This window comes from Phascolarctos cinereus, unplaced genomic scaffold, assembly GCF_003287225.1.
Source record: "Phascolarctos cinereus isolate Bilbo 61053 unplaced genomic scaffold, phaCin_HiC Scaffold_155;HRSCAF=724, whole genome shotgun sequence".
NCBI lineage: Eukaryota > Metazoa > Chordata > Mammalia > Diprotodontia > Phascolarctidae > Phascolarctos > Phascolarctos cinereus.
The window spans coordinates 11,511-34,124 of NW_027555464.1; the positions used below are offsets into that span (position 1 = coordinate 11,511).

At 44.5% G+C, this 22,614-nt stretch overlaps 1 pseudogene; it reads left to right on the top strand.

The window, feature by feature from the left end:
- The first annotated feature begins 935 nt into the window (after window positions 1-935).
- On the top strand, window positions 936-21,277 carry LOC144456270 (SUN domain-containing protein 2-like; annotated as a pseudogene).
- The last annotated feature ends 1,337 nt before the right edge of the window (window positions 21,278-22,614 follow it).

Consider the following 22,614-nt stretch of genomic DNA (forward strand, 5'->3'; position numbering starts at 1 on the left):
AATAGGTGGAAAACTAGGCTTGGCATTGGGGGACTCAATTCAGTCAGGGGCATCCCTGTACCTGGGGATTGGGGGGCGGAGTTAGGGAGTGGAGGAGAGTTAGATGTGCCTTGGTACAGGGGCTGTACAGACAAAAGAAGGGGCAGACACTGTGTCCCGGCACACATGAGTGAACCGTTGTCTTCACTCAGGGCTCCAGACACTCCATGTCCCCACACCTCCTCTGGGGCCCCGGTCCTGGAATGGCGAGACCCACCCCTATAACTGCAGAGACTGTTTCCTCTCTGACCTGGCCAACCCCTTCCATGTCCAAGTCCCCCTCCGAGTCCTTTAGTGGGGACCCGGATAACACGAAAGGGAACTCGTGGGAAAAGCGGGGTACGGGCCGCGAGGGGAGAGCGGGAGTGAGCAGGGGTGGGCCCAGCCAGGCCTTCATCCAGGGAGGATCATCCTTGACCTGGGTCTAACCCACATTAAAGGGTTGGCTAGAGGGCAGCTGGACTCTGGTACTGGCAGGATGAGCCTGTCAAGCCCGGGCATAGGTGGGTAATGAGCCCCATTCTTGCCACAGAAGAGGGGCATCTGAGGCCAGGGCACGAAGCGAGTTAACCTGTGCACAGGAATCTTGCCACTTCTCTCTCTTCCCAAGCATACACAAGTTTGCGCACAAGCACACGCACACGGAGGCCCATGCTCTCTCACACACTCAGGCACTCATAACACTAGGCAAATCAGCTAGACTTTGTCCCAGAGGAAGGTGAAATGTATGAGATTCCTTGGAATTGGAACTTGAGCCCTGGCCTGGTCAACTCGATTTTCGGTTGGTTTGTTTGAGAGGGACATGAAGCAGTGGATCAAACAGGCCTGGCACTGAGGGACTCCACTCAGTCATGGACCCCGCTGTTCCTGGGGATTTTGCGAGGAGAGATTAGGGAATGGAGCAGAGGCAGGGGTGCAAAGCGGGTAACTCTGGGGGAGGGGGCCAGATATGCCCTCGCACAGAGGAGGGTACGGGGCTTCAGAACCTCCACCTCTCAACACATTTTATCTCGGCCACACTGTGCCAGGGCATATCTCTGCGGAGTACTTGCCGAGACCTCTCCGACCGTCTTCCCATTGCATCGTCGCCAGGTCTGCGACCTCTGGTGCCTACTGGAGTAACACCTGAACAACGCTGGGCGCCCGCTAGAGGGAGTGTGAGGAAAAAGTGGGCGCGATCTCGCACTAGGGGAAGCCAGGCTTTCATTCTGGGAGGATCATCCTTGGCCTGGGGCTGCCCCAGTTGAGAGGGTTTCCTAGAGGGCAGCTGTCATTGAGATGATGAGAGCGGCCAACACGTGGCTTAAAGTGGGTAATGAGCCCCATTCAAGCCAGCTAAAAGGGGCATATGGGGCCATGGGACTGGGAGGGTCTTCACTGTGCACGGGACTGGGGCCAGCTCTCCCTCCCACTAAACACAAACAGGTACATACACACATGTACACACACACACACAGAGAAAGATAGACTGACACCACTAGGAAAAGCAGCCCGACTTTGTCCCAGGAGGAGGTGGAAAGGAATGCCAGGCCTTGGCATTGGGAAGCAAACCCTGACCTTTGAAACTCGATTTTGGGGTTGTTTAGAAGAGGGGGATATGAAGCAGGGGCACAAAAAGGGCAGGCACTGAAGGACTCAATTCAGTCATGGACTTACCTGTATATGAGGATTTGGGGCAGAGAGGATAGGGGATGGAGTACAGACACCTGTGCCTGGGGCTGACTCTGGGAGGTGGGCAGTTGTGCCATGGGACAGAGGGTTGTGAGACAAGCAGAGGGGCAGACACTATGGCCTGGCATAGAGGAGGGTACCATCCCTGCTCCCAGCTTTACAGATCTTTCACCTCCCTAATACCTCCCCTGGCAGGGCCCTGGTCTGGTGGGGCCTGCACAGGAACCTAAAGAGACAGCTAAAGTCTCTCCCTAGAAAGCTGGATCTGCATCTGCAGGTTTCTGGAGAATTCCCTGCTTTCTCCTTTCACTCTGGCAAAAAGGTGGGGCCTTCAGCTTGCTCTGAATCATGTTTATGAAATCCCCTGTGGGCTAGGGGCCATCCCCCCATATGGGTGGAGCAGCCCTCTAGACCCAGCAGCCCTTCCATCCTGCCCAGCCTGCCCCTGTTGTGGCTGCTACTGGAGCTGACTTGGAGCTCATTCCAAGGGTGGGGATGTCCACAGCCCATTGAAACTCTGGCTGCTGAGGGAGGGAGTGGGAATGGCCCTCCAGTATTCAGGAGGGCCTTCTGTTCCTCAGAGATGCCCAGAGGGTCAAGGCCAACTAATATTTTTATTATTATTATTATTATTATTATTATTTTAATTTATTTGTTTTAAAACTTTGAGTTTCAAAGTCTCCCTTTCAGCTTCCCCATCCCCACCCCCTCATTGAGAAGGCAAGCAATTCCATATAGCTTACATATTTGTAGCCATGCAAAACATAGCTGTAACCCTCATGTTGTGAAAGAAAACATAGGCAAAAAGACTGAAGAAAAATAAAGTGGAAAAAAATAGTTCCTTCAATTTCTATGCAGACACCATCATTTCTCACTCTGGCATGTTTTGCCCTAAGTCCTTCAGAGTTGTCATAGATCCTTCCCTGCAGTGCTGTGAAGAGCTAAAGCATGTCCAGCTGATCATCTTACAATATTTCTGTTACTTTGTGCCCAGTACACTTCACTTTGCATGAACCCTTGTAAGTCCTTCCAGGTTTTTTGGAGAGCATCATATTCATCCTTTCTTAAAGTATCTATATGTTAGAGGAATGAGGTCTTTATCAGAGAAACTTGGTTCAAAATTTTTTTTTCACATTTGCTTTTGCTGCCTGTATTTCCCTCCATCCTTTTCCCCTACCCCCATTTCTTCTATTCTCTCTCTCCTTTCACCCTGTCCCTCTTCAAAAGTGTTTTGCTTCTGATGACCCCTTACCCCAATTTGCCTTCCCTTCTATAATCCAGCTTCTCTTATCCCCTTCCCCTTCTATTTTCCTGTAGGGTAACATTCATTTCTATACCTCTTGCCTGTGTATCTTATTTTCCAGTTACATGTAAAAACAATTTTAACATGTCTTTTTAAACCTTTAAGTTCCAAATTTTCTCCCTTCCTCATTCCCCACCCACCCTCAGTGAGAAGAGAAGCAATTCAATATAGTTTCTACATCTGTCATCCTGTCAAACCTTCCATAATGCTGATGTAGTGAAAGACTGAAATCTTTCCCTCCATCCTATCCCACTCCCCCATTTATTCTGTTCTCTCCTTTCACCCTGTCCTTCCTCAAAAGTGTTTGCTTTTGACTACCCTCTTCCCAATCTGGCCTCCCTTCTATCACCCTCCCTCTTATGCCTTTATCCCCTACTTTCTTGTAGGATAATAAAGATTTCCATACCCAATTGAGATTGTATGTTCTTCCCTTCTCAAGCCAATTCCAATGAGAGTAAGGTTCACTCACTCCCTCTCAGCTCTCCTACCTTCCCTTCCACTCTAAAAGCTTTTTCTTGCCTCTTTTATAAAAGATAATTTATCCCAGTGCAACTCTCCCTTTCTCCTTCTCCCAACACATTCCTGTCTTATCCCTTCACTTTTTTTTAGATATCACTTCATATTCAACTCACCCTTTGTTCTCTATCTATTTTTCCTCCAACTACACGAATCATGAGAAAGGTCTCATGAGTTACAAATATCATCTTTCCATATTTCCATTTCAGAAAATAGAAGGATTGCTCACAGGTTTTTAGCTCTTCTGCCTTTCCACCTCAATACCCTTTTTTGTTTGTTTGTTTAAGTGAATTTTATATTAGACTGAAACACCAGCACACAAATTAAGAATAGAGAACAAAATACATATCAGAAACTCAAATATTGAAGCTTAACTACAAAATAAGGAAAGAAAAAAAAGCATGTCATGTGTATAGCAGAATATAAGAGAGGATTCAAAATAGGTAACAATAAATTTTCATTTCAAGAAATCCTATATGATAAATGATACAATTTGTGTCGAGAACTGTCCATCTTTTATTGGCTTCCTCTTAAGTTTTATTTTATTCTCTGACCTGCACTTTTTAAACTTTGTTCTTTTCTTCCCCCCCCCCCACCAAACCCCACACTCCTTGAAGGCTACAATGGAGTGTAAATATATTTCTCTATTGCTATAGATATATACATGGACATATATAAAAATATAAACTTACATATACAGACATGTACTTTCCAAAATTCAATTCTTTATCTTTGTGCATATCTCTTGTTGCCTGTCCTTCTTGACTCCTCTACTTCTGCCCACTACCTTGTCCTTCCATTACTTACCCTACACTTCAGCAAGTATCACTCCCCTATCCTCCTCTTCCCATAAATCTAAACACCCTTCTATAGCCCCTTATAACCTATTCCCTCATCCTGTCCTCTAGAGATCCCTTCCTTTTCCTCTCCACCCTCCCTATCCCCTTAGTGTTTTATTTCTTCTAAAGTTAGAAGAATTTTATACTCTTCTAAATATTTCAGTGTTGTTCCCTCTTCAACCCATTCCTCATGAAAGTACCTTAACAAAACTACCAGCCCTCCTCCTCCACTACTGGCTCCAGAGAAAAAGTGAAAAGAAAGTGAGGCTGGTGACTTTGCAAAGCCCTCCCCACTTAAACCCAATTCGTTGGCAAGTAACTGCATCACCTTCCTGATGTCATGGTCCTCTTTAAGAATAAAGCAAAATAGCAACAACAGGAAAAATATGTGTACGTTTTTTTTTCTGTTCTCGTTATCTTTGCTTTTCCCATTCTTCTCTTGTATGCATTTCCATCTCTCTATACCTACCTGACTTTTCAGAAAGTCTCCCTCTACCCTGTGTTCCACAGTTGTCTGTGTTGGTGTCTTATCTCCAGCCTGCTTTCTTCATTAGACTATAAACTTCAGGGGGGCAATGACCTATGTCTTATCTGTACTGTATGTTCTCCAGCACCTAGAGTATTTCCTTGTCACATGGCAGGCACTGGACAAAAGTTTGTTGACTTTTGTTGACTTGCAGACATGAATGAGAATTGTGTCTGCCATCTTTGGAAGTGTACAAGTGGAGTCTTGATGTCTACTCTTCAAGGATGTTATAAAGGGAGTTCCTCTTTAGAAACAAAGTGAACCAGAGGGCCTCTGAAGGCTCCTGCAGTTCTGAGAGTCTGTGATTCTCTATATAAGGAGGCTTATTCTGGGCATTCCCAGATCACCTTAAATGGGCTTCCTGCACCAGTGGCTGCTTGTAGTATGGTATATTATGCTCTCCTGCTCACTCATGCTGCATTCAGAGGGTGAAAGGCACAGTTAACCACAACTTAGTGACCATGAACTGAAGCAGTTAGAGGGGAAGGATTTCCTTCTCCTGGTCTCCCCCTTTGACCTCCCCTCAGAGATATGAGCCTGGAGCTTTTTTTCTATTCTATTCCATCTATTCTTCTTAGTTTTAGGTGCTGGAGGTGCTCCCCACTGCACATGAGAGTTCAAGCCGTAGTGACCTTGGAGCTGAGATTCCAGAAGGGATGTTGCAGGGTGCTTGGTAGGGAATCTCATAGAAATTGGGTTATCTGGGACTGGAGCCTGGTTGGTGGGGTGGGTCCTGTACTTGGAACTTGGTCTAGGCTCTACAGGAATTAAGCAAAAATAAATTCCTACTCTCTCTAGAATATGAGGTGCTATGGGGTGGGGGAGGGAGGATTCTGCCTTCTAAGTGTTTGGGGAGTTAGTTTGCAACTTTGTGATTATACCATTTTCTAGTATAATTCCTCTGAAAGGTCTAATTTGTCAGTTAGGGGCTAAATGTAAGAAAAAAGTAAATTCAAAAGTAAAATTTTGTATTTGGCTACAATTGTGATTTTCATCCTTTCATATGGGCTTCTATAGGATATTAAAATATTGGCTGTTTTGAGAACTTACTGAATGGTACTGGAGAAATGTCAGAACTAGATTTTGGGTAGGATGTCACCAAATCCATTTTGTTCCATATTTGATATTCTTCTTAGTATGACTGCTGAATGAACCAACTGCAACAGCTGGTTCCCTTCAGTGTCTTCTTTGCTTCCCTAAATGATACAAAAAAGGCTAAATGCTTCCTTAAAAGGGAGGACTTCAATAGTGTCTGGACTACTTCTCTGCCTTATCTGGCCTGACAGGTAGCTCCCTTTAGTTTAGTGAAACTAGCTATCCTGAGGATATCAGATATCCTGAGGATAGGAACACAGTGGGCCCTACAATCTGGAAAATTGTCACAAAACTTTTTGGCCCTGCTTTCCTAAGAGAGAAGAAATCCAAATTTTGTCTTTTCTTTTATGGGGTATTTACCAAGTCATTTTGATGATTCCTGCTTCGTAATATAATTTGAGAACTAGTATGGCTAGGCCACCTTCCCTTGCATTTCTTTTCATTAATTCCCATGGTAATTAGGACCTTTTGTTCTTCCAGATGAATTTTGTTATTATTTTTTCTGCCTCTATAAAAGTTTTTGGCAGTTTGATTGGTATGTCAATGAATAAGTAAATTGATTCAGTTAGAATCATCACTTTTGTTATATTAGCTTGCCTATGCCTGAGCAACAGATATTTTCCCAATTATTTAGATATGACTTTGAGTCAAAAGTATTTGTAATTGTGTTCATATAGTTCCTGGGTTTGTCTTGGGATGTAGATTCCCTAATATTTTACATTGCCTACAGTAACTTTCAATGGAATTTCTCTTTCTATTTCTTGCTGTTGGGATTTGTTAGTAAAGTATGGGACTGCTGAGGATTTATGTGGGTTTATTTTATGTCCTGAAGCTGTGCTAAAGTTATTTGTGATGATGATAGTTTTTCTTTACTTGATTCTCTAAGAGATTCTCTTGAATCTCTTGGAATTCTCTACGATTCTTTATGTATAACATCATTTCTTCTTAGTTTTCCTTAGAGTGAACCAGCTCTGCTACTTGGTCACAGTGTGTTGCCCTCATGATAAGTTGCTGTATTCTCTTTCCTTATGTTTTATTTAAAATTTTTTCATCTCTACTCATCAGGGAAATTGGACTACAACTTTCTTTCTCTGGTTTGGTTCTTCCCTGTTTAGATATCAAAACCATATTTGTAATATAAAAAGAATTTGGTAGTACTCCTTCATTTTCTATTTCCCTAAATAGTTCGTATTGTATTGGAATTAATTATTCTTTAAATGTTTAATAGATTCTCTTGTATATTCATCTGGCTGAAAAAATTTTTTCTTAAGGAGTCCATTAATAGTTTGTTCAATTTGTTTTTCTGAAATGGTTTTAGTTTTAAGTATTTTCAAGTATTTTATTTTCTCTTCTGTTAATCTGGGCAATTTATATTTTTGTAAATATTCATCCATTTCATTAAGATTGTCAAATTTACTGGCATACGATTGGGGAAATTGCTTTAATTTCCTCTTCATTGGTGGTGAATTCTCCCTCTTCATTTTTGATACTGGTAGTTTGATCAAGGTTTATCTATTTTTTTTCCAGAAAACCAGATTTTAGTTTTATGTATTAGTTCAATAGTTTTCTTACTCTCAATTTGATTCATCTCTACATTAATTTTTAGAATATCTAACTTGATATTCATTTTAGAATTTCTAAATTGTTATTCAGTCAGAGGAAAGGCTGCAGGAGAATATATTGTGCTACAGCTGAACTAAACAGCAAGGGCAGCAATCCTGATCTTGGATAAAGCAAAAGCAGAAGTACGTATGTATATATAAAGAATGTACACTTTGAACGAAATAGATGAATATTTTTAAAAATTGGATTAACCGAACAAAAAAGAAGAAAAATTACACAATACTATACCATGACAAGAAAATGGATGTTCTATAAATAATAAAAAAAAAACACCCTAGGACCAGATGGTTTTATTATTATTTTGAAAATTTTTTTTTAAGTTAATTTCCAAATATTCTCCTTTCTTAAAGCCTACCCCTCATTGACTAGGCAAGACATGCAAAACCCATTATACACGCAAAGTCATGCAAAACATATTTCCACAGCAGCTATACTTTGGGGAAAAAAAAGAAAAAGAAAAGAGAAAAAAAATATACAGATAGTTCTTGCTTAGTAAATGGACCAGAGTGGTATACTTTAGAAGATTTTTAAGTAATGTGAATTTGTCGTCCACTGACATGGGGGAGGGAAAGAGATAAATGGGAAAGGTGTCTCTATGTTCCTCTGTTCTTCTGCCTTTACTTGACTGGGTGTTTTTGAGCACTTGGAGGTGAGGGAGAGAGAGAGAGAGAGAGAGAGAGAGAGAGAGAGAGAGAGAGAGAGAGAGACAAAGTACTTTATAGTGAAATTAATGTATGTGGGTTTTTTTGAACGTAAATGTCTTTTAGAATGCTTATGTATGTAAAGTGTAATTTGTGTAATATGAATATATGCAAAGTGAGGGCTATCTGTACTTCAGTCTTCTTTTGAGTTGATCACTTTTCTATCTAGAAGGGGATAGCAATTTATTTCATGAGCCTTCATCAGAGTTACTCACTCTTTCACAGTTGATTATCTCTACAATATTGTTGTTACTGTGTAGATTGCTCTCCTGGTTGTGCTGACTTCACTTTGCATCGGTTCATCTAAGTCTTCCCATGTCTTTGACCATTTAGGGAAAACAAGTGAATTCTAGAAAACATTCAAAGAATAACGCATTCTGATACCATTCAAATTGGTTGGCAAAATATAGAAAGAAGGCATGCTTCAAAATTTCTCTCATGGAACACAGGTGATCCTGACAACCTCAACTAGAGAGAGTAATCAGAGAAAGAAAACTATAAAAAACTATCTCTAAAGAATAATCAACGAAAACTATTGAATAACATACTCACAAAGACGTTCCAGCAATATATTTAAGAAATTTCCCAATAGGAACACATTGGATTTTTATCAGGAATACAGGAGTGGTTCACTATTTTAAAAACCATCAGTTTAATAGATCATATTAATAACAAAAGCAATACGAATTAGATGATTACATTAATAGAAGCACAATATTTTTTTGATAAAGTATAACACTCACATTACAAATACTGTAAAGCATACAAACAAATGGAGAGTTCTTTAATATAATAAACATTATCTTTCCAAACCCAAATACTAGCATAATCTGTACTGAAGAAATACAAGAGACCTTTCCAAGAAGGTAGGGGGAAAGAAAGGGTGTCTGCTGCCACAGGTATTATTTAATGTAGCTAGAAATATTAGGTATAACAATAAGAAACAGAAAAAGGAATTTTGATAATATGCCTAAGCAAAGAGGAAACAACTTTAGAGCTATTGATTAACTCTATTCTGTTTTGTGTTTTCTTCAACCATTTTTCAACCATGTCTGATTCTTCTTAAACCCATTTGGGGTTTTCTATGCAAAGATACTGGAGTCATTTTCCATTTCCTTCTCCAGCTTATTTTACATATGAGGAAACTGAGGCAAACAAGGTTAAGTGACTTTCCTTTAGATATGTTCTATCTAGAGAACCCTAGAGATTCAGCTAATATTTATTGAAACAATAAGTAGGATATACAAACCATTTCCTAAAACCATGAACCTCTTTGTGTATTACTAATAAAAGCCTGCAAGAAGAGACAAGTTAGAAAAAGCAATTCCATTAAAAGTAGCTACTGAATGAGGACTGAGGGGACCTCCATGGGGATTTTGTGAGGCAGCTTTTAAATTTACAGAATGATATGCAATGGAGAAGACAAAGTATTCATTTCATAGCATTTGCAGGTAGTCTATAACTATTGTTTGCTTGTTGAGTGATGAAGGAAAGCCTTTTGATTGGCTGCTGAGCTGGAATGAAGTGTGAATGCCAAAGGCACTCACTGGCCAAACTGCTGTTTTATTTTTTGCTAATAGTTGATAGAATGACTTCTGTGAGAGTCTAAGAAAGCTTTAATCCTCCTGATCCTTTTTAGGGAGTGAAAGGAGGCTGGGGCTATGAACTGAGGAGTATGGAGTAATCTGTGATATAGGGCAGAGGGGTTTGTACCTGGTTTCTGGGTGGGACCTTGTTTTGGAAGGCCTTTTTTGCTGCCGTTATTTTTCCTATTTGTCCTCCATTCTCAAAGAGGACCGTTCCATGAGAAAGGTGATATAATGACATGCAAGTGAATTGGAGGGAAGGTTATGCAAAGTCACCAGGCTCACTTTCACCTTCAGAGCCATCTGAGTCCAGTGACCAGATACAGATCAAGACACCTGAAGATGTCTAAGGATGCACTGTGGATCCTTGGCCTTTACCAGCTAAGGTCCCTAACAGGTCTCATTTTGACTGAGGCCCTTAACAACATATCTGAGAGGGGAAGACTCTCAGGATTTCTGTCCAAATCAGAAAATAAAAACAATTACCATTTACATTTGTTCTCAACCAATCAGGGCTCAAACCATGACCAAGTAAGGCTTGCTCTGGGAGTTATTATTGTCCAATCAATGAGATCTAGAGTGATTTGGCATTAAGGCTGGTCTTTAATAGAAAAGGAGAAAAAAAAAGTTTCAGAGATTAAAAACTTACATTTCCTTTGAGCATAACACTGACAAGTAAGTGTGATACTCTATGTGGACAGAGGGAATGAAAGAAAGAAAGCAAGAAAGAAACAATGAAAGACAGCTCTGTTGCCCAGCTAGCCAGTATTCTTATGAATTTGACTTAATTCTCTATGTATTTTAGAAATGAGGCCCTTAGCAGACACAGATTGTAAAAATTCTTTCCCAAATTTCTGCTTCCATCCTAAGCTTGGTTGAATTTGCTTTGTTTATGCAAAAACTTTTCAATTTAATGTAATCAAAATTATCCATTTTGCATTTCATAATGTTCTCTATGTCCCGTTTGTTCATGAATTCTTCTGTGCTCCCTAAATCTGATAGGTAAAGTATTCCTTGCTCTCCCAGTTTGCTTATAGTATCCACCTTTATATCTAAATCATGAACCAATTTTGACTTTATTTCCGTATATGGTGTGAAATTGTGGTCTATGCCTGTTTCCTGCCATACTTTCTCCATTTTTCCCAGCAGTATTTGTCAAATAGTGAGTTCTTATTCCAGAACCTGGAGTCTTTGGGTTTCTTAAACAGTAAATTACTACTGTCATTGACTACTGTGTCTTACATACCTAACCTATTCCACTGATCCACCACTCTGTTTCTTAGCCAGTATCAACTATTTTTAAAGATTACTGCTTTACAATACAATTTAAGATCTGGTATGCCTAGGCCACCTTCCCCTGCATTTCTTTTCATTAGTTCCCTTGATATTCTGGACCTTTTGTTATTCCAAATGTATCTTGTGACAATTTTTTCTAGCTGCATAAAATAATTTTCTGGTAGTATGATTGGTATGGCACTGAATAAGAAAATTAGCTTAGGTAGAATTGTCACTTTTGTTGTATTAGCTCGGCCTACCCGTGAGCAACTGCTGTTTTTTAAAGTGCAATATAAATGCTAACTATTATTGTTATATCAGATCACACAATCACCCACATTTTTATGGCACTTTAATCAAATTTTACCAAGTAATGTCCTATTTATGATCCTGGATCTTTTGGTGGAAGTTCAGACAATTCTTTGGACTGTACTCTAAGGCCTTGTTTACTCTCTTCAGAGGCAAGAGAAGCAGTAGGAGGTCCTGTGATAGTTCTGACCCTATCAGTAGCAGGTAGAAGATAAGGGGGTTTCTGTTTCTCTGGACTTCAGTTTCCTCATCTTTGAAATAAGGGATTGGAACAGATTTATCCTAATGAGCCGTCTGGCTTTGGAACTTAGGAGTCTCTTTTTACATTCTGGTTCAGAATTGAGCTAAAGGAAGTTGAATGTCCCAGAGGATTGTTAGACAGAGAGAGACCTCATTTCTCATTTGCTATCGGTAGTTCACAAAGCATGGAATTGAATGTTAATTGTAACCTGGGGACCTGAGAAGAAGTCATGGGAAGTTGCTTTCTACCTGTAGGGGCTAATTGTATCAGAGATGTTGAGAACACACAGATCCTTCAGAGATGCTGTGGCTCTGGGTGGTACCTTTTCATCTATTGGATCCAGTCAGTCAGCCAAGTGTCAAGAAGCATTTATTTGACATCATGTGCTGGGCACTGTCTTAAGTGCTATGGTTGCACTGAAAGATAGAAACTCAGACCTTGCTCAAGCAACTCATGTTCTACACGTAGAACATGAAAATAACTCTATGTGCAAGAGACATGCAGTGCAAATGGACAGTAATACCAGAGGGAAGGCAGGGGGAGGGAGGACGGGTGGGAAAGTTCTACAGAAGGTGGGGTTTGAACTGTCTTGACAGAGTGCAGAGAAACCTAGAGGCAGAGGTGAAGAGGGTTGGCATTTCAGGTAAAAGGGATGGCTAGCGGTAAGGCTAGATCGATGATATGACTGTCTGTGTAGAGCTCAGGTGGAGATTCAGAAACTGTTGAGTTGAGGTACTGGAGGAGTAACTATATCTCTCTCATATATATATATAAGTCTCTGTATGAGGGCAGAATTAGGGATAGAAAGATCACAAGCCATACACTGGACTTATGAAGCAGGAAGCAGAATATCTTCAGTGTTGATAATGAACAACTCTCAGCACCTTGACTAAGTGATAAACTTGGACTGAATGAACAATGAAGGAGGAGAGGTTCCTGAATGACAGTGGTAGAGGAAGAATCTGGAAGGGGCAATGGGGAGCAAGGAGTATTTCACCTACCCTACCATCACCATTGAATCAGGGGCTATGAAAGAACATGACAAGAAAAGGAGGCCAGTGATGCAGTCTCTTTAGTAGCTTCCTCTTAAGGATGCCAGTGAGGGCCAGAAGTGGAGGGAGTGAAAAAGAAAACAAGTTGAAGATGAAAGCAAGTTTATTACCTATGGAACAAGCATTCTAGAGAGCACAGTGGAAGAGACAGGTAGCTTTAGAGTGGGAGATGGAGGAGTTTGCACCAAGGAGAATAGGAATTAGGAGTGGTCAGTGGAAGATGGAGAAAGGGGTTCGAACAATGGCAACTAAGCATTCCAAATCCCTGGATGGGGAGATGCTAGGGAGGTGGGAGTATGCTTACCCTGGAGGAATGAGTTCCAACAGAGCATCAGTGCTGGAAAGAGATATTTGCAGAGCAGCTTTTGCTTAGAATGTTCATGCCCTTCTTAAAGGTTCAACTCCTTGTTGCAGTGGTGGGTGATGGTTTTCCTTATACTTCAAACTGTTAGTGCCCTTCCCCAGCCCAAGCTACATTACAGGTATTTATTTACATTTATTGTCCTCATACTTATTCTACAAATTCATATGTAAGTGTAAGTCCTTATGATAACTCCCATTGAATATGAGCTCTCTGAGAATAGGAACTATTTCATTATATTTGTATTTCCAGTGCTTAGCACAGGGCCCAGCCTATAGCAAACCTTGATGAATATTATTAATTGATGGATATTAGGAGACAATCAGTGACTTTCTTTGAGAAATCCCCAATGTCATCCTTATACATTATTATACATTCTTTAGAATTCATATTTTCATTTCAAGCCAGGAACCCCTTCTTCCCTCTCTGCTCAACTCCAGTTGGTCATTGGTCATTTGCCAACCCCAATCTTCACTTACCAACAGTCTCTTGTCAATCTCAGCAACACTAAGCCTACAGAACAGACATTGAAGGTGAAGGAAAGCAGAAGAGAAAGGGGACACATGGTGACACATGTCAGGCCCCTCTGAGTGTTTTCCTGGCAGGTGGTGGCTGAAATAGGTTCTTTCTTAGCCAATTGCCTGAATGTCTGGGTGAAGTGGTCAAAGGAGTTAATATCTAAAGTACTGTTTTCAACTAGGGAGGGCTGTTATTTACCTGCCAAGATATATGTAACATTCATGCCAATAAAGCACAAACTATTCTTTACCCATAGATAGGAAGACAAGTAAAATGGTATTTAGTGTGCATGTTTGGGCCATGCAATTGTCATAAAAATGGAGATACTATAGGCTTAATGCTATCACAATCATTTTATGAAGGGAATGCTTTACACAATTGGTTAAAACAGAAAAGTCCCTTGGAGGAACAAAAGATCTAGAATAGCAAAGAAAGCACTGGGGGAAAATCATTTGGAATGAAGTGGGGTATATATAGTATTAGCAGACCTCAAACTATATTGTAAAATTGTCATTATAAAAGCTATTTGATTCTCACAAAAAAATAGAAAAGAATAGCTATGGAGCATTCTAAATAAATATGATTCAGATGCAATAAAAAGGAATAGTTGTCCTGTAAGAAACTGAAGAACATAAATACCTTCTGCAAGGGCTCCCTATTGGATAAGAGCTGCTGGGAACATTGGAAAGCAAGTTGGCATAATGTAGGTTAGGCTAGTATCTTACACCATGTACCACTCAATACCCAAACTAGATCTGTGATGTCATTGAATCAGAAGTTCCTTCCAGTAGTGCAGACTATAGCCCATGTCTGCCTATCCCATCTCACTCTGGTCCTTGTCCTTCAATCATTTTTCCATTGAAGCCCACCAAATGGGCAGGTTATGTTTAAATTACTTCTCTAAACATTGGGAGGGCACCTGTCATCCCTGATCATATGACCAATCCATCTTCTCTGTATGCGTTCCCTGAATCACATCTTTGATTCTGGTTTTTCTTTGAAAGCCTCTCATTGGTTACTTGTTGCAGCTGGCTTATGCCCATGGGCAGCTAGATGGTAAAGTGGATACAATGCTGGGCCAGGAAGATCTGAGTTTAAATCTGGCATCGGACATTGATTAGCTTTGTGACCCTGGGGAAGTCACTTAACCCTGTTTGCCTCAGTTTCCTCTTCTATAACATGAACTGGAGAAGGAAATTGCAAATCACTCCAGTATCTTTGCCAAGTGGAGTAGACCAGGTTCCTTCCAGTTTGAAAATGATTCTTTGATTCTATTCCCTTTCTACAGTTTAACCTGCAAAGCAGGATGACCTGTCCCTCATCTCATAGTATGTCCAATGGATATTTTCTGGCAACAGCTGTAAGCCTCTACTCCCATACTTGGGCTCACTGTGGTGCAGGAGGGTGGGTGGGCTCAGTGAAAGTGAAGGTCTGGGTTGATCTGGGTGGCCCTAGCTACCTCAGGTTCACATTGGAGCCATAATCTCATTCCATTTACCTTTCTTCCAGATGGAAACAAAGAAATAATAGAATATCTATTCTATAAATGTTCCTTTCCTTTCAGAGAGTCAGGAAGAAATGAACCTGTAGGAATCATTCCTTCAAATGATTCCTTAAAGGAAATCATTAAGAGTATATTTACATGAATCTAAACTATTTAACCTGAGCACCAAACCTGTTGTGTGTCTTTACAGAAGGAACTGCTGGGAGGGGAGGGCCTTGGACAGAGGGTGAACTGGGCATTCGTAGTATTCTGAGAGGAAAATTTCTTTAGAAAGCCCTGTCTTTCCTCAACCTATTCAAATGCCATCTGCAACTTCAGTTACCCAGCTCCTTCACACCCACCTCAATGAATACATATAATAGACACAGGCACAAACAAAAGTGAAGACAGCACGTATGTGCCTCCATTCAGTTGCAGCTCAGGCCGTGAAGCTGGTGAGGTTGACCCTGGTAGGCAGCCATCATCAATGTGCCTTGCAGCTGCTTCAGAAATACTTGAGGAGAGAACCTGCCAGCCCATCATCCCTTTTTGAGGAACAAGTCTGGGGAATTTGGTCCCTTCCTTTCAAGGTCAACAGCATCAATCCCTTCTGAGGGTCTCCCAGAAAATAGCATCAAGTGACTCAGTCAGTAAGCACTGGTTCTCTTTCTTTGTGGAATTTCTAGAATTACTCCAATCACAGTGTTGGAGGATGTCCCGGCCCAGTGAGTGCCTGCACCTGTGTTGCCAGGCACTTGGAGATGGGGCAGCAGCAGCCGAGGGAGTTCCCAGGTGACTGGCCAGCACACCAACTTCAGGGAGGTCTTCTCAGGTAACAGGAGCCAGAGGAGTCTAAGCTGCTTTCTCCATCACAGCTGCCTGGGGCAGCCCAGGGCCTTGGGTGCTGCCATGTGCACATTTCTTTCCTGCCCCCATTTTGGGTGGAGCCATTACTCTACTGCTTGCTTTCCCCACAAACAAGAGAATTTCCTCTCCCCCTTTGACCCCAACTATTGGCTGCTGATGCCTTCTCCTTCTGAGAACAGGAACTGGAGAGAGGCCACTTTGAGCATGGAGAAGGCTGGAAGCCCTAAGGCCTGAAGCTGGGCAGGGAACAACCCCTCTCAGCCACAGACCTCCTCTACCTGGCCCCAAGGCCCATGCTTCTTAGGGTGAGAAGCCAGGTGGGTGAAGGGCCTGTGGGTGAGGACACATTTTCAGCTGATTCTTGGCTCCTCTCATACCTCATCATGGTGGTTTCATTTGGAAATAGGCACTTACTGGCCCATGGTAGCTGGGGCTTTATTCAATCCTACATTGCACGTGAAAAATTATTCATGTCTTTAAGGAAGAAGAACAGCAAAAGAGGGCTTTGGCTATCATTATTTTTCATCCTCAAAGTCTCCAGGAGTCTCATTCCCCTCCAGCCCTCTCCCCTTCACTTTCTTTCTTGCCCTTCCTCTTTTTCACCCTCATATCTTTGTTCTTCATACTTGCTGCCCCCTAGGACTGTGAGGAGGAAGTCCAGTAGTGTCAAAGGCCCCTCACATGGCCCTTTTCACCTATAATACCCCAGGATCCTCCTCAGGGTACTTCTCCAAGGATGACAGTGCAGATAGGCATCACTTCTTCTATCCTGGAGTGCCATCCCCCTGGCAATGCCACATTTACTTTAAAGGGTGCCCAATACCTGGGGGTGGGGCATGTATCCTTCAGATAAGAGGAAGAAAGAACTCTGTAGTCTGGCTCCAGATGGGGATTTGGAGGCTGAAGCAGGGCTCAAGCCCTCAAACATGGTTGTCTCTCCTTCTGGGTGGATCCTCATTTTTCCCTTCCCTGCAGGGCAGTCCCTAATCCACCAGCCTGGCTCTGCATCCACTTCACTAATGGCACCTCCCAGTTGGCATTTTTAGCTCGATGGCAATAAACTTTTCAAGTGGTTCTGCCAGTGGTTGGGCACAGTGCCCAGGGAGTGGTGGTGCAGTGTACCTAGAAGAGCTTCTTCATGCCTATACAGGGCCAAGTTGGGCCAGGGTGTAGTAACTCTAGGACAATGTGTGGAGATGGGCTTATTATGGAAGGATCCCAAAGCGAAGCTGAAGAGCTGTAGGAGGATGGAGGAGCAGAATAGCAAGAAGCGGCTGCAGAGGTAGCAGGCTGGGAGGAGGCTAGATCTGAGAAAGGACGGGCTTGCAGGGTGAAGCCTTTGAATCCTTCCGCTGGGACCTTTACAGGCTGTCTCTTTGCAGCATTCCAGTGGTGCCTCGGAAACACCTGGCACTGCCTGACAATGCTGCCTCCCTCCAGGACATCTTTTGTTAATCAGGTCAGTGAGGCCCACCTGGGGCCTGTCAGACTCTAAGATCCACGTCCTCAAAGTCAATTTCCCCTTCGACTTTGTCCTGTTCTTTTTCAGCTTTTTGAGAATTTTATGCAATGCATCTTATGATAGACTCAGGTCAGGGCCAGGGGTGTGCTGGAACCAGCTGGAACCTGCTTCTGAGAGTCAGCTACCAATTAGGACTTCATTGAGGGTCTCCACTGAAGAAGATGATGGGAGAAGTGGTTTGTGTGTGCCATGGTCTCCTCCAGAGCTGGTTGTTCAACATTTGCAGCACACGCCAGCCCCCATTCCTCTTGGCTCTTCAGAAGTGGGTTGGCTCTGACTACAAGTGGGACTCTCTTCCGAGTATCTTTTAGGAGCTCTCCCCTCAGTAGTTCCTGCCTCTGATCGCAAGTGAATCTGGTGAGTTCACCTCTGCTAGTCTGAGGGGCCCAATTTTCCAGGGCCACTCCCTCCTTTGGGGTTCCAATCCAGAATTTTCTGCCCAGTCTTCCAGGTCTCCAGGCCATTCTTGCAGTTTGTCTGTGGAGGAGCATGGCCAGGTTTCCAGGATACATGCAGGGCTGAGTCCAAGAGCCTCTAGAGTAGGGGTGGGGAACCTGAGGCCTCCAGGCCACATGTGACCTAGGTGTTGGGTGCGACTTTTGGACTGAGTCCACATTTGATAATATCAATCTTTTGCTGAAGGGGATTGATCCTTTGAACTCTGGCCACACCAGAGGACCTAGTGGACCCCATGTGGATACTTGGATCCACAGGCTGTGCCAAAGGTGACCAGCCTGCCTCAGCAGGTCTTCCTCCTGTAGCTCTTCCAAGCCCAAACTGACAAGCATTGTAAGGACTTAGACCAAAGAAGACTGCCTAATTCATGAGCACCATATTAACCTAGTTCTCATGGAGGCCTGATAGGGAGACACCTTCCACTGGACCTGTCAAAGGGCAGCATGTCACCTTGCATAGCAACATGAGTGCCTTTCCAAAAGCCAAGTTTTCTCCTTTCACTTTACCCCAAGGGCTATCCATACCAGCCCTGCTCTCCTGTTCTTGGGTACACAGTGGCAGAGGGAGGAGGTGGGAAGGGGAAGAATGGGCACAACTTTTAGGTTATTTCAATTGCTACTCAGGGAGGGTCTCCCAGGAGCCTGGGGTGAGGAAGGGCAGGCACTAACATCTCCTTCACCCTGATGAAATCCAGGAACTTTTGCATTCAGAAGAAGTGGCTCCTCTTTGTCTCGGGGCTGCTGTTGCTTGTGGCTTTTCTAGCTTATGGTGAGCCTTCTGGAGTACCCAGGGGGGCCACTCCAGATGGGCGGGAAGGACCAGAGCGTGGGGACAGAGCCGCCAAAGGAAAGTTTGGCTTCTAGGTGGAGTCCAAGGTCCCTGGCTGGATTCAGCAGGTCCTTCATATGAAGCTAGAGGAGGTGCAGGCCCAGCTTCATGATCTGGAGCACAAAATCCTGAGTCATGTGACAGAGGAGCAGGACAAGTCTGTGAGCAAACCTGCTGCCATCTTGTGGCCGACCCTCTTGAAGGAAGGAGTGATCATCGAGGTGACGAAGGAGGTGAGGTGTGCCCCACTCGCTGTCCCCTGGCTGGGATCACTGGTTTGCCCTGAGTGGAGCCTGCCAGGAGGGAGGGGGAAACCCTGGCAGAGCAGGCAGCTCGCTTGCCTGGCCCCCACATGGACTGGGCCAGCCACGCAGGTGGCCTGTCCCCTAAGTGGTGCATGCCTGTCTTTTAGGAAGTGCACCAGATCATACAGCAGGCGCTGAAAGAATACAGTGAAGATCGCATCGGGCTTTTGGAATATGCCCTGGAGTCCTCAGGTAGGTGGCCTGTGGAAAACCAGAGGTTTCAGGACAAGAGGGATTGGAAAATCAGGGTGGCCCTTAGGAGAAAGGAGGAATTGACAAATCAACATGTCCCTTATGGACCAGGGCAGTTAGGAGGGCTGATGCCTCAGCAGCCCCCTCACCTTGAGGGTTGCCTTAGGCCATCTCTGTGCCCTCCCAGCCCTTTGGGTTGCCCCCTCCTCACTTCTCTCCCTGTTGCTCTTTCAGGGGCCAGCATCGTCAGTAGCCGTTCATCAGAGACCTATGGCATCAGGACGGAGTGGTTTGGCATCCCCTTTTGGCACTATTTGCAGTCCCCAAGAGTCATCCTCCAGGTAGGGCTGAACAAAGGTCCCCCAGCTTGGCTCTTTCTGTGCCATCTCCCACCGTCCTCTGTGGGGGCTGTTCTCTCAAGACAGAGTGGCCCCAGGACCGGGACCTGTTCCATCTGCTGCCTCCTTTCACCGTACTTGTCTTGTGCCACAGCCAGAAGTCCACCCTGGCAACTGCTGGGCATTCAGGCACCCCGGGGCTTTGTCGTGGTGCACTTATCTGCCCACATCCAGCTCACTGCCTCACCTTGAAGAACGTGCCCAAATCCCTGTCACTAACCGGTGACATCCCCAGTGCCCCAAAGGACTTTGTCATCTTGGTGAGTACCTGAGCCTGGCAGCTCTTCTTTCTAGAGTGGTAGAAAGTCATTTCTTAATAGTAGCATTACCAGGTGAGGAATGCAGGGGTGTGTGCATTTTTCACAAGGACCATTGAGGCTGGTCTCCTGGCTAGAGGCCCAGACCTTCTGTTCCTCCCCCTCTTCTTCAAGAGGAACCAGCAGTTCTAGCCAAGATTACAATGCCACCTTAGGGTCCTTTTTGACAGAACGTTGCCTCCCTGGCCAGGTGTGCCATGGTGGAGTGGGGGGACGGTGACTGCCATCCTATATGTAGTCACCACTCAGGGCAGAATTGGAACGTCCACCTAAGGAGGATTTGAGAGAAAAGAGGGAGCCAGAGCAGAAGGTATCAAATGGAGGAAAGGGAGCCACTTTAGAATCCAAATCCAGATTCAGATGAAGATATTGAGGCTCACACGCTGAAGGGGTTTGTGCCAACCCATTCAGAGGCTTAGGGGAAGAAGCTGAGAAGAAGGCCAAGGCCTTGGAGGGCAAAGGCTCTGTCCATTGAATTAGTGAGAGAGATTCTAGCAGGTGAGGGGATTAAGGAAGGCAACATCAAAGTGGATTGTGTTTGCTCCTCTTCCCCTCCCCAATATATCCTGCCTTGTCTGCCTCCTCCTCCCCCGGACCTCTCCCATTTTTCCCTTCAGGGACTCATTTGGATTCTTGTCCTAACAGCATGACCTTTCCTGCACCCCACTCCCAGCCATTCATTTGTCCATCCCTCCATTCCCCTTCTTTTTCCTACTGTGCAGGGGCTCAATGAAGATTCCCAGGAGGAGGGGGTGGCCCTTGGGCAGTTCACCTATGATAATGCTGAGGAGGCCATTCAGACCTTTGCCTTTCAGATATGGAGGGCCAGTCCCACCACAGTCCCCCAGTGACCTAGGAAGGCTGCTGATATGGAGGCCAGGATCACTGGCCACTGGGATGCTCTGGTTTTGCAGTGGTTGCAGTGGGAGCCAGGGTCTTGTGGGTCTGATTGGAAACTGAAGGATAAGCTTGGGGCTGAATTCAGCCACTGCTCTTTAAAGGAAGCCTGGGGCACAAGGGTTGTGGGGGCTGGACCTCCCAAGGGATCTTGGGCCTTCTTCACCTCACTATCTTCTTCCCACATGGCAATGACACAGCCCCATACCAGCTGATAGAGCTGCGAATTGTCAGGAACTGAGGTCATCCTGAGTATACCTGCATTTACTGCATCTGGGTCCATGGGAAGCCTGCCACTTAGCCCCTACCCACCCTGGTGCCTTCACCCCTTCCTCCTTCAGCCACCAGCAAGCAGCTCTCCCACCCCTTCCTCCCTCCCCCTGCTTAATCTCTTCTGGGCATTATGGTTTCTGGGAGAGAGACAGAAAGTAGGAGCCCACCTCCATGGAGCCCTCTTGCCTCACCAGGCCCTCTCTGATACGGATAAGACTAACAACTGGGCCTTCGGTTCTGACAAAGCCTACACTTGGGGGAAATTTTGCCCCCAGGATCACCTGGAGTGGCATTTAGAAACTGTATGTCAGCATGGGTTGTAGCCATGGCTAGGTGGCCCCTTGTACCCACTGGGGCTTCATTTAGACTGGACTGGAGGGTTTCTAGTGTGTGGAAAGGCAGTATTGTTAGATAGAGCATTAGCCATGGATTAGGTAATGCTGAAAGAGAAGAGGGCTCAGAGTGTAGCCAGGGGTCATGGGGAGAGGGACTTCCCTTATGCTGCTGGTACCAGTTTCTCCTGCCTGCCCTCAGGGACCCAAGAGGCTCTTCTAGAACTCTATGCAAGTTACTCCTGCTAATCCTGGGTGCCCCCCTGAGCTCTATAGGATCTCTGCATTGAAGATCAAGTAGGGCCTACTATAGGCCTACTAAATCCAGGAGATTGTCTTGAGATGACTGTAAGAATCAGTTAGCATGCTTTCCTTTTTTCAATTGTCTTTTTTCCCCTGTATTTGGAAGCAAGGAAGCAGAGGTCTCTTCCTCTCCTGGCCTTGCTCCCTCCCTTTCTTTCTCTCCCTTCCTCTTTTCACCCTCATACCTTTGCTCTTCATGTTTGCTGTCCCCCAGCAGTCTGAGGAGGAAGTCCAGCAGGGTAAAATGCCTCTCACCAGCCTCTCACCTGGCCCTTTGTACCTGTAACACACCCACATCCTCCTCAGGGTAATTCTCTAATGATGACTGTGCAGGTAGGCATCACCTTTTCTGCCCTGGAGCTCCTTCCCACAGGCACTGTGTAGCTCGGGTGGGTGGGGGGGTCATGTATCTCTCAGATAAGAGGAAGAGAGAACTCTGCAGTTTGGCTCCTGATGGGGGTTTGGAGGGTGGGAGAAATCAAGCCCTCAGGCATGGTAATGGTGGATGCTCCAGGTCCACTTGTCTCTCCTTCTGGGTGGATCCTCATTTCTCCACTTCTCTTCAGGGCACTCACTTATCCACCAGCCTGGCTCTGCATCCACTTTAAACAATGGCACCTCCCAAGTTTGCATTTTTATGTGGGTAACCATCAACTTTTAGGTGGGTTCTGCCACTGGATGGGAACAGTATCTAGGGTAGTGATGGTGCAGTGCACCTAGAAGAGTCTCTTCATTCCTATGCAGAGGTAGGCTGGGCCAGGGTGGAGTAACTCTAGGACACTGTG